General features: G+C 40.6%; 1 pseudogene; it reads left to right on the forward strand.

Moving 5' to 3' along the window:
• The first annotated feature begins 1,190 nt into the window (after positions 1 to 1,190).
• Positions 1,191 to 7,763, forward strand: LOC129143692 (endogenous retrovirus group K member 5 Env polyprotein-like; annotated as a pseudogene).
• Positions 7,764 to 8,347: the final 584 nt, after the last annotated feature.

Below are 8,347 nucleotides of genomic sequence, written 5' to 3' on the forward strand. Positions count from 1 at the left end.
TAACATCTTTTCTTCCTACCCCTTCAATCTCCTGAGCAATGAGAAAAGTTACTGGGTTCTTTAGTTGTGTAGGGAAAAGAGAGATCAGACTGTCACTGTGTCTATGTAGAAAGGGAAGACATAAGAGACTCCATTTTGAAAAGGACCTGTACTTTAAATAATTGCTTTGCTTAGATGTTGTTAATTTGTTGCTTTGCCCCACCCACTTTGACCCAACCTGGAGCTCACAAAAATATGTGTTGTATGAAATCAAAGTTTAAGGGATCTAGGGCTGTGCAGGACGTGCCTTGTTAACAAAATGTTTACAAGCAGTATACTTGGTAAAAGTCATCGCCATTCTCTAGTCTCAACAAACCAGGGGCATAATACACTGTGGAAAGCCGCAGCGACCTCTGCCCTTGAGAGCAAGGTATTGTCCAAGGTTTCTCCCCATGTGATAGTCTGAAATATGGCCTCATGGGATGAGAAAGACCTGACTGTCCCCCAGCCCGATACCCGTAAAGGGTCTGTGCTGAGGTGGATTAGTAAAAGAGGAAAGCCTCTTGCAGTTGAGATGGAGGAAGGCCACTGTCTCCTGCTTGCCCCTGGGAACTGAATGTCTCGGTGTAAAACCCGATTGTATGTTGGTTCAACTCTGAGATAGGAGAAAAGCTGCCCTGTGGCAGGAAGCGAGACATGTTTGCAGTAATGCTGCCTTGTTATTCTTTACTCCACTGAGACGTTTGGGTGGAGAGACACATAAATCTGGCCTACGTGCACATCCAGGCATAGTACCTTCCCTTGAACTTAATTATGATATAGATTCTTTTGCTCACATGTTTTTTGTTCACTTTCTCCTTATTATCACCCTGCTCTCCTACTACATTTCTTTTTGCTGAAATAATGAAAATCATAATCAATAAAAACTGAGGGAACTCAGAGGCCGGTGCCTGTGCAGGTCCTTGGTGTGCTGAGTGCCGATCCCCTGGGCCCACTGTTGTTTCTCTATACTTTGTGTCTTATTTATTTTCCCCGTCTCTCATCCCACCCGACTTGAAATACCCACAGGTATGGAGGGGCAGGCCATCCCTTCATCTGGTGCCCAGCGTGGGGCCCTTCTCTAGGGTGAAGGTACCCTAAGAACGTGAGCATTGAGGACAGCCGACGAGAGATTCCCGAGTACGTCCACAGTCAGTCTTGCGGTAAGCTTGTGCGCTCGGAGGAATCCAGGGTAACAATGGGGCAAACTGAAAGTAAATATGCTTCTTATCTCAGCTTCATTAAAATTCTCTTAAGAAGAGGGGGAGTTAAAGCTTCTACAGAAAATCTAGTTATGCTATTTCAAGCAATAGAACAATTCTGCCCATGGTTTCCAGAACAGGGAATTTTAGATTTAAAAGATGGGGAAAAAATTGGCAAAGAACTAAAACAAGCAACTAGGGAAGGTAAGATCATCCCACTTACAGCATGGAATGATTGGGCCATTATTAAAGCAACTTTAGAACAATTTCAAATAGAAGAAGATGGCGTTTCAGTCTTTGATGCCCCTGAAAGCTGTGTAATAGATTGTGAAGAAGAGGCAGGAACAGACTTTAAGAAAGGAATGGAAAGTACACATTGTAAAAATGCAGTAGAGCCTGTAATGGTTCGGTCAATGCAAAATGTTGACTATAATCAATTACAGGAGGTAATGTATCCTGAATCATCAAAATTGGGGGAAGGAGGTCCAGAATTATTTGGGCCATCAGAGTTTAGACCAAGATGGCCACCAACCCCTTCTCCCGCGGTTCAGATGCCTGTGATGTCACAATCTCAAATGCCAGTCGAGGCACAGTATCCGCAATACCAGCCAGTAGAAAATAAACCCAACCATCGGTAGTTTATCAACACCAGCCGCCAGCCGAATTTCAGTATCCAGAGGTTCTGTATGGATCTCAGGAGGTGCATCCTGTGCCAAATAGCAAGGCACTATATCAAGAACCCACGGCGATGGCGTTTGATCTTACAGTACCACCTAGTGGACAAGAAAGTGCACTGCATGAGACCATTGCTACAGCCAGAAAACAGGGAGATCTTGAGGCATGGCAATATCCGGGAATGTTACAACCGATGCCGGCCAGGAAAGGGAGTCAAGCAGGAGCGTCTGTCTGAACTGAGACCAGATATGAATCCTTCACCACAAAAATGTTAAAAGATATGAAGGAAGGAGTTAAACAATATGGACCTAACTCTCCTTATATGAGAACATTATTAGATTCCATTGCTCATGGAAATAGACTTATTCCTTATAATTGGGAAATTTTGGCTAAATCTTCCCTTTCACCCTCTCAGTATCTACAGTTTAAACCCTGGTGGATTGATGGGGTACATGAACAGGTATGAAAAAATCAGGCTACTAATCCTGTTGCTTATATAGATGCAGACCAATTACTAGGAACAGGTCCAAATTGGGGCACTATTAACCAACAATCAGTAATGCAAAATGAGGCTACTGAACAACTAAGGGCTAATTGCCTCAGGGCCTGGGAAAAGATTCAGGACCCAGGAACCTCCTGCTCTGCTTTTAGTTCAATCAGACAAGGCTCTAAATATCCATATCCAGACTTTGTGGCAAGGTTGCAAGATGCAGCTCAAAAATCCATTGCAGATAATAACGCCCGAAAAGTTATTGTAGAAATAATAGCTTATCAAAATGCAAATCCAGAATGTCAATCGGCCATAAAGCCATTAAGAGGAAAGGTTTCAGCAGGAGTTGATGTAATTACAGAATATGTGAAGGCTTGTGATGGGATTGGAGGAGCTATGCGTAAGGCAATGTTATTGGCTCAAGCAATTACAGGGGTTGCTTTAGGAGGACAAGTTAAAACATTTGGGGGAAAATGTTATAATTGTGGTCAAATCTGACATCTAAAAAAGAATTGCCCAGGCTTAAATAAACAGAGCAAAAAAAAAAAAAAGAGCCACCTGGTCTGTGTCCAAGATGTGGAAAAGGAAAATATTGGGCTAAGGAATGTCTTTCTAAATTTGATAAAATTGGACAGCCATTGTCGGGAAATGGGAAGAGGGGCCAGTCCCAGGCCCCACAACAAAGTGGGGCATTCCCGATTCAGCCATTTGTTCTCAGGGTTTTCAGGGACAACAACCCCCACAGTAAATACCACCATTTCAGGAAATCAGCCAATTACAACAATACAACAATTATCCCCTGCCACAGCAGGCAGCGCTGCAGTAGATTTATGCTCTACTCAAATGATTTCTTTACTCCCTGGAGAGCCCCCGCAAAAGATTCCTACAGGGGTATATGGCCCGCTGCCAGAAGGGATGGTAGGCCTTATTTTAGGAAGATCTAGTCTAAATTTGAAAGGAGTTCAAATTTATACTGGGGTAATTGACTCAGATTATAAAGGGGAAATTCAGTTAGTGATCAGCTCTACTGTTCCTTGGAGTGCCAATCCAGGTGATAGAATTGCTCAATTACTGCTCTTGCCTTATATTAAAATTGGGGATAGCAAAACAGAAAGAACAGGAGGGTTTGGAAGTACCAACCCTGCTGGAAAAGCTGTTTATTGGGCTAGTCAGCTCTCAGAGAATAGACCTGTGTGTACAGTTACTATTCAGGGAAAACAGTTTGAAGGATTAGTGGATACTGGGGCTGATGTTTCTCTCATTGCCTTAAATCAATGGCCAAAAAATCGGCCTAAACAAAAGCCTGTTACAGGACTTGTTGGTGTGGGCACTGCCTCAGAAGTGTATCAAAGTGCCAGGATTTTACATCGTCTAGGACCTGATAATCAAGAGAGTACAGTTCAGCCTATGATTACTTCTATTCCAATTAATTTATGGGGCCAAGACTTATTAGAACAGTGGCATGCAGAGATTACTATTCCAGTCTCTCTATACAGCCCCACGAGTCAAAAAATCACGACTAAAATGGAATATCTCCCTGGCAAAGGACTAGGGAAAAATGGAGAAGGCATTAAAGTTCCAATTGAGGCTAAGGGAAATCCAGAAAGAAAAGGACTAGGGTATCCTTTTTAAGGGTGGCCACTGTAGAGCCTCCAAAACCCATTCCATCAACTTGGAAAACAGAAAAGCCTATAAGGGTAAATCAGTGGCCACTACCAAAACAAAAGCTGGAAGCCTTACACTTATTGGCAAAAGAACAATTGGAAAAGGGACATATTGAGCCTTCATTTTCGCCTTGGAATTCTCCTGTGTTTGTAATACAGAAAAAATCAGGCAGATGACACATGCTAACTGATTTAAGAGCCGCTAATGCAGTAATTCAACCCATGGGGCCTCTCCAACTTGGGCTGCCCTCTCCAGCCATGATCCCCAAATATTGGCCTTTAATAATAATTGATCTGAAGGATTGCTTTTTTACCATTCCTCTGGCAAAACAGGATTTTGAAAAATTTGCTTTTACTATACCAGCCATAAATAATAAAGAACCAGCCACCAGATTTCATTGGAAAGTGTTGCCTCAGGGAATGCTTAATAGTCCAACTATTTGTCAGACTTTTGTAGCTCAAGTTCTTCAACCAGTTAGAGACAAGTTTTCAGACTGTTATATCATTCATTATGTTGATGATATTTTGTGTGCTGCAGAAATAAGAGACAAATTAATTGACTGTTACACATTTCTGCAGACAGAGGTTGCAAACGCAGGCCTGACAATAGCATCTGATAAGATTCAGACCTCCACTCCTTTTCATTATTTGGGAATGCAGGTAGAGGAGAGAAAAATTAAACCACAAAAAGTAGAAGTAAGAAAAGACACATTAAGAACATTAAATGACTTTCAAAAATTGCTAGGAGATATTAATTGGATTTGGCCAACTCTAGGCATCCGTACTTATGCCATGTCAACTTTGTTCTCTATCTTGAGAGGGGATCCAGACTTAAATAGTAAAAGAACATTAACTCCAGGGGCAACTAAAGGAATTGAATTAGTTGAAGAAAAAATTCAGTCAGCACAAGTAAATAGATCACTTAGCCCCACTCCAACTTTTAATTTTTGCTACTGCACATTCTCCAACAGGCATTATTGTTCAAAATACAGATCTAGTGGAGTTGTCATTCCTTCCTCACAGTACAGTTAAGACTTTTACATTGTACTTAGATCAAATGGGTACATTAATTGGTCAGGCAAGACTACGAATAGTAAAATTGTGTGGAAATGACCCAGATAAAATCATTGTTCCTTTAAATAAGGAACAGGTTAGACAAGCCTTTATCAATTCTGGTGCATGGAAGATTAGTATTGCTGATTTTGTGGGAATTATTGACAATCATTACCCAAAAGCAAAAATCTTCCAGTTTTTGAAATTGACTACTTGGATTTTACCTAAAATTACCAGACAAAAAACCTCCAGGAAATTCTCTGACGGTGTTTACTGATGGTTCCAGCAATGGAAAAGCAGCTTACACTGGGCCAAAAGAACGAGTCACTGAAACTCAATATCATTCAGCTCAAAGAGCAGAATTGGTTGCTGTCATTTCAGTGTTACAAGATTTTAATCAGCCTATTAACATTGTTTCAGATTCTGCATATGTAGTACAGGCTACAAAGGATGTTGAGACAGCCCTAATCAAATATAGTGTGGATGATCAGTTAAATCAGCCGTTTAAATTGTTACAACAAACTGTAAGAAAAAGAAGTTTCCCATTTTATATTACTCATATTCGAGCACATACTAATGTACCAGGGACTTTAACTAAGGCAAATGAACAAGCTGACTTGCTAGTATCATCTGCCTTCATGGAAGCACAAGAACTTCAGGCCCTGACTCATGTAAATGCAACAGGATTAAAAAACAAATTTGATATCACATGGAAACAGGCAAAAAATATTGTACAACATTATGCTCAGTGTCAAGTCTTACACCAGCCCACTCAAGAGGCAGGAGTTAATCCTAGAGGTTTATGTCCTGACGCATTATGGCAAATGGATGTCACACATGTACCTTCATTTGGAAAACTGTCATTTGTCCATGTGACAGTTGATACTTATTCACATTTCATATGGGCAACCTGCCAGACAGGAGAAGGTACTTCCCATGTTAAAAGACATTTATTATCTTGTTTTGCAGTCATGGGAGTTCCAGAAAAAATTAAAACACATAATAGGCCAGGATACTGTAGTAAAGCATTTCAAAAATTCTTAAATCAGTGGAAAATTACACATACAACAGGAATGCTTTATAATTCCCAAGGACAGGCCATAATTGAAAGAACTAATAGAACACTCAAAGCTCAAATGGTTAAACAAAAAAAGGAAAAAGACAGTAAGGAGTATAACACTCCCCAGATGCAACTTAATCTAGCACGATATACTTTAAATGTTTTAAATATATATAGAAATCAGACCACTACTTCTGCAGAATAACATTTTACTGGTAAAAACAACAGCCCACATGAGGGAAAAGTGATTTGGTGGAAAGACAACAAAAACAAAACTTGGGAAATAGGTAAGGTGATGACATGGGGGAGAGGTTTTGCTTGTGTTTCACCAGGAGAAAATCAGCTTCCTGTTTGAGTACCCACTAGACATTTGAAGTTCTACAATGAACCCATCAGAGATGCAAGGGAAGGCACCTCCGCAGAGACAGAGAACCCGCAATCGAACATCATTGACTCGCAGGGTGAACAAAATGGTGATATCAGAAGAACAGATGAAGTTGCCATCCACCAAGAAAGTGGGGCCGCCAACCTGGGCCCAGCTAAAGAAACTGACACAGTTAGCTGAAAAAGCCTGGAAAACACAAGGGTAACACAAACTCCAGAGAATAAGCTGCTTGCAGCTTTAATGATTGTATCAACGGTGGTAAGTCTCCCTATGTCTGCAGGAGCTGCTACAGCTAACTATACTTACTGGGCCTATATGCCTTTCCCACCCTTAATTCGGGCAGTCACTTGGATAGATAATCCTATTGAAGTATATGTTAATAACAGTGCATGGGTACCAGGCCCCACAGATGACCGTGGCCCTGCCCAACCTGAAGAAGAAGGAATGATGATAAACATTTCCATTGGGTATCATTATCCTTCTATTTGCCTGGGAAAAGCACCAGGATGCTTAATGCCTACAATCCTAAATTGGTTGGTAGAAGAACCTACTGTCACTGCCACCAGTAAATTTACTTATCATATGATAAGTGGAATGTCACTCGGGTCACAAATGAATAATTTACAGAATTCTTCCTATCAAAGATCATTAAAATTTAGGCCTAAATGGAAACCATGCCAGAAGGAAATTCCAGAAGAATCAAAAGACTCAGAAGTCTTAGTTTGGGAAGAATGTGTGGCTGATACTGCAGTGGTAATACAAAACAATAAATTCAGAATTATTATAGACTGGGCACCTCGAGGGCAATTATATTATGACTGTATGGGCCAGACCCACTCATGTTCACAGGCTCCATCTGTCTGGCCCACTAATCTGGCCTACGATGGTGATTTAACTAAAAGGCTAGACCAGGTTTATAGAAGGCTAGAATCACCCTATCCATGGAAATGGGGTGAAAAGGGGATTCCATCACCTCGACCAAAGTTAGTTAGTCCTGTTGTTGGTCCTGAACACCCAGAATTATGGAAGCTCACTGTGGCCTCGTACCACATTAGAATTTGGTCTGGAAATCAAGTTATGGGAACAAGAAATCATAAGCCATATTATACTATTAACCTAAATTCCAATCTGACAATTCCTTTGCAAAGTTGTGTAAAACCCCCTTATATGCTAGTTGTAGGAAACATAGCTATTAAACCAGATTCCCAAACTATAACCTGTGAAAATTGTAGATTGTTTACTTGCATTGATTCAACTTTTGATTGACAGCATGGTATTCTGTTAGTAAGGGCAAGAGAAGGCGTGTGGATCCCTTTGTCCATGGATCGACCGTGGGAGGCTTCTCCATCCGTACATATCTTAACAGAAGTAGTAAAAGGAGTTCTAACTAGATCTAAAAGATTCATTTTTACTCTGATTGCAGTGATTATGGGTCTTATTGCAGTCACAGCTACTGCTGCAACTGCTGGAATTGCTTTACACTCCTCTGTTCAAACTGCAGAATATGTGAATAATTGGCAAAAGAATTCCTCAAAATTGTGGAATTCTCACACTCAAATAGATCAAAAATTGGCAAATCAAATTAATGATCTTAGACAAACTGTTATTTGGATGAGAGATAGGCTCATGAGCTTAGAATATCTTTTTCAGTTACAGTGTGACTGGAATACGTCAGATTTTTGTATTAGACCTCGAGCCTATAATGAATCTGAACATCACTGGGACATGGTTAGACGCCATCTACAAGGAAGAGAAGATAATCTTACCTTAGATATTTCTAAATTGAAAGAACAAATTTTT

This window comes from Pan troglodytes, chromosome 3 (genome assembly GCF_028858775.2).
Source record: "Pan troglodytes isolate AG18354 chromosome 3, NHGRI_mPanTro3-v2.0_pri, whole genome shotgun sequence".
NCBI classification, from domain to species: domain Eukaryota; kingdom Metazoa; phylum Chordata; class Mammalia; order Primates; family Hominidae; genus Pan; species Pan troglodytes.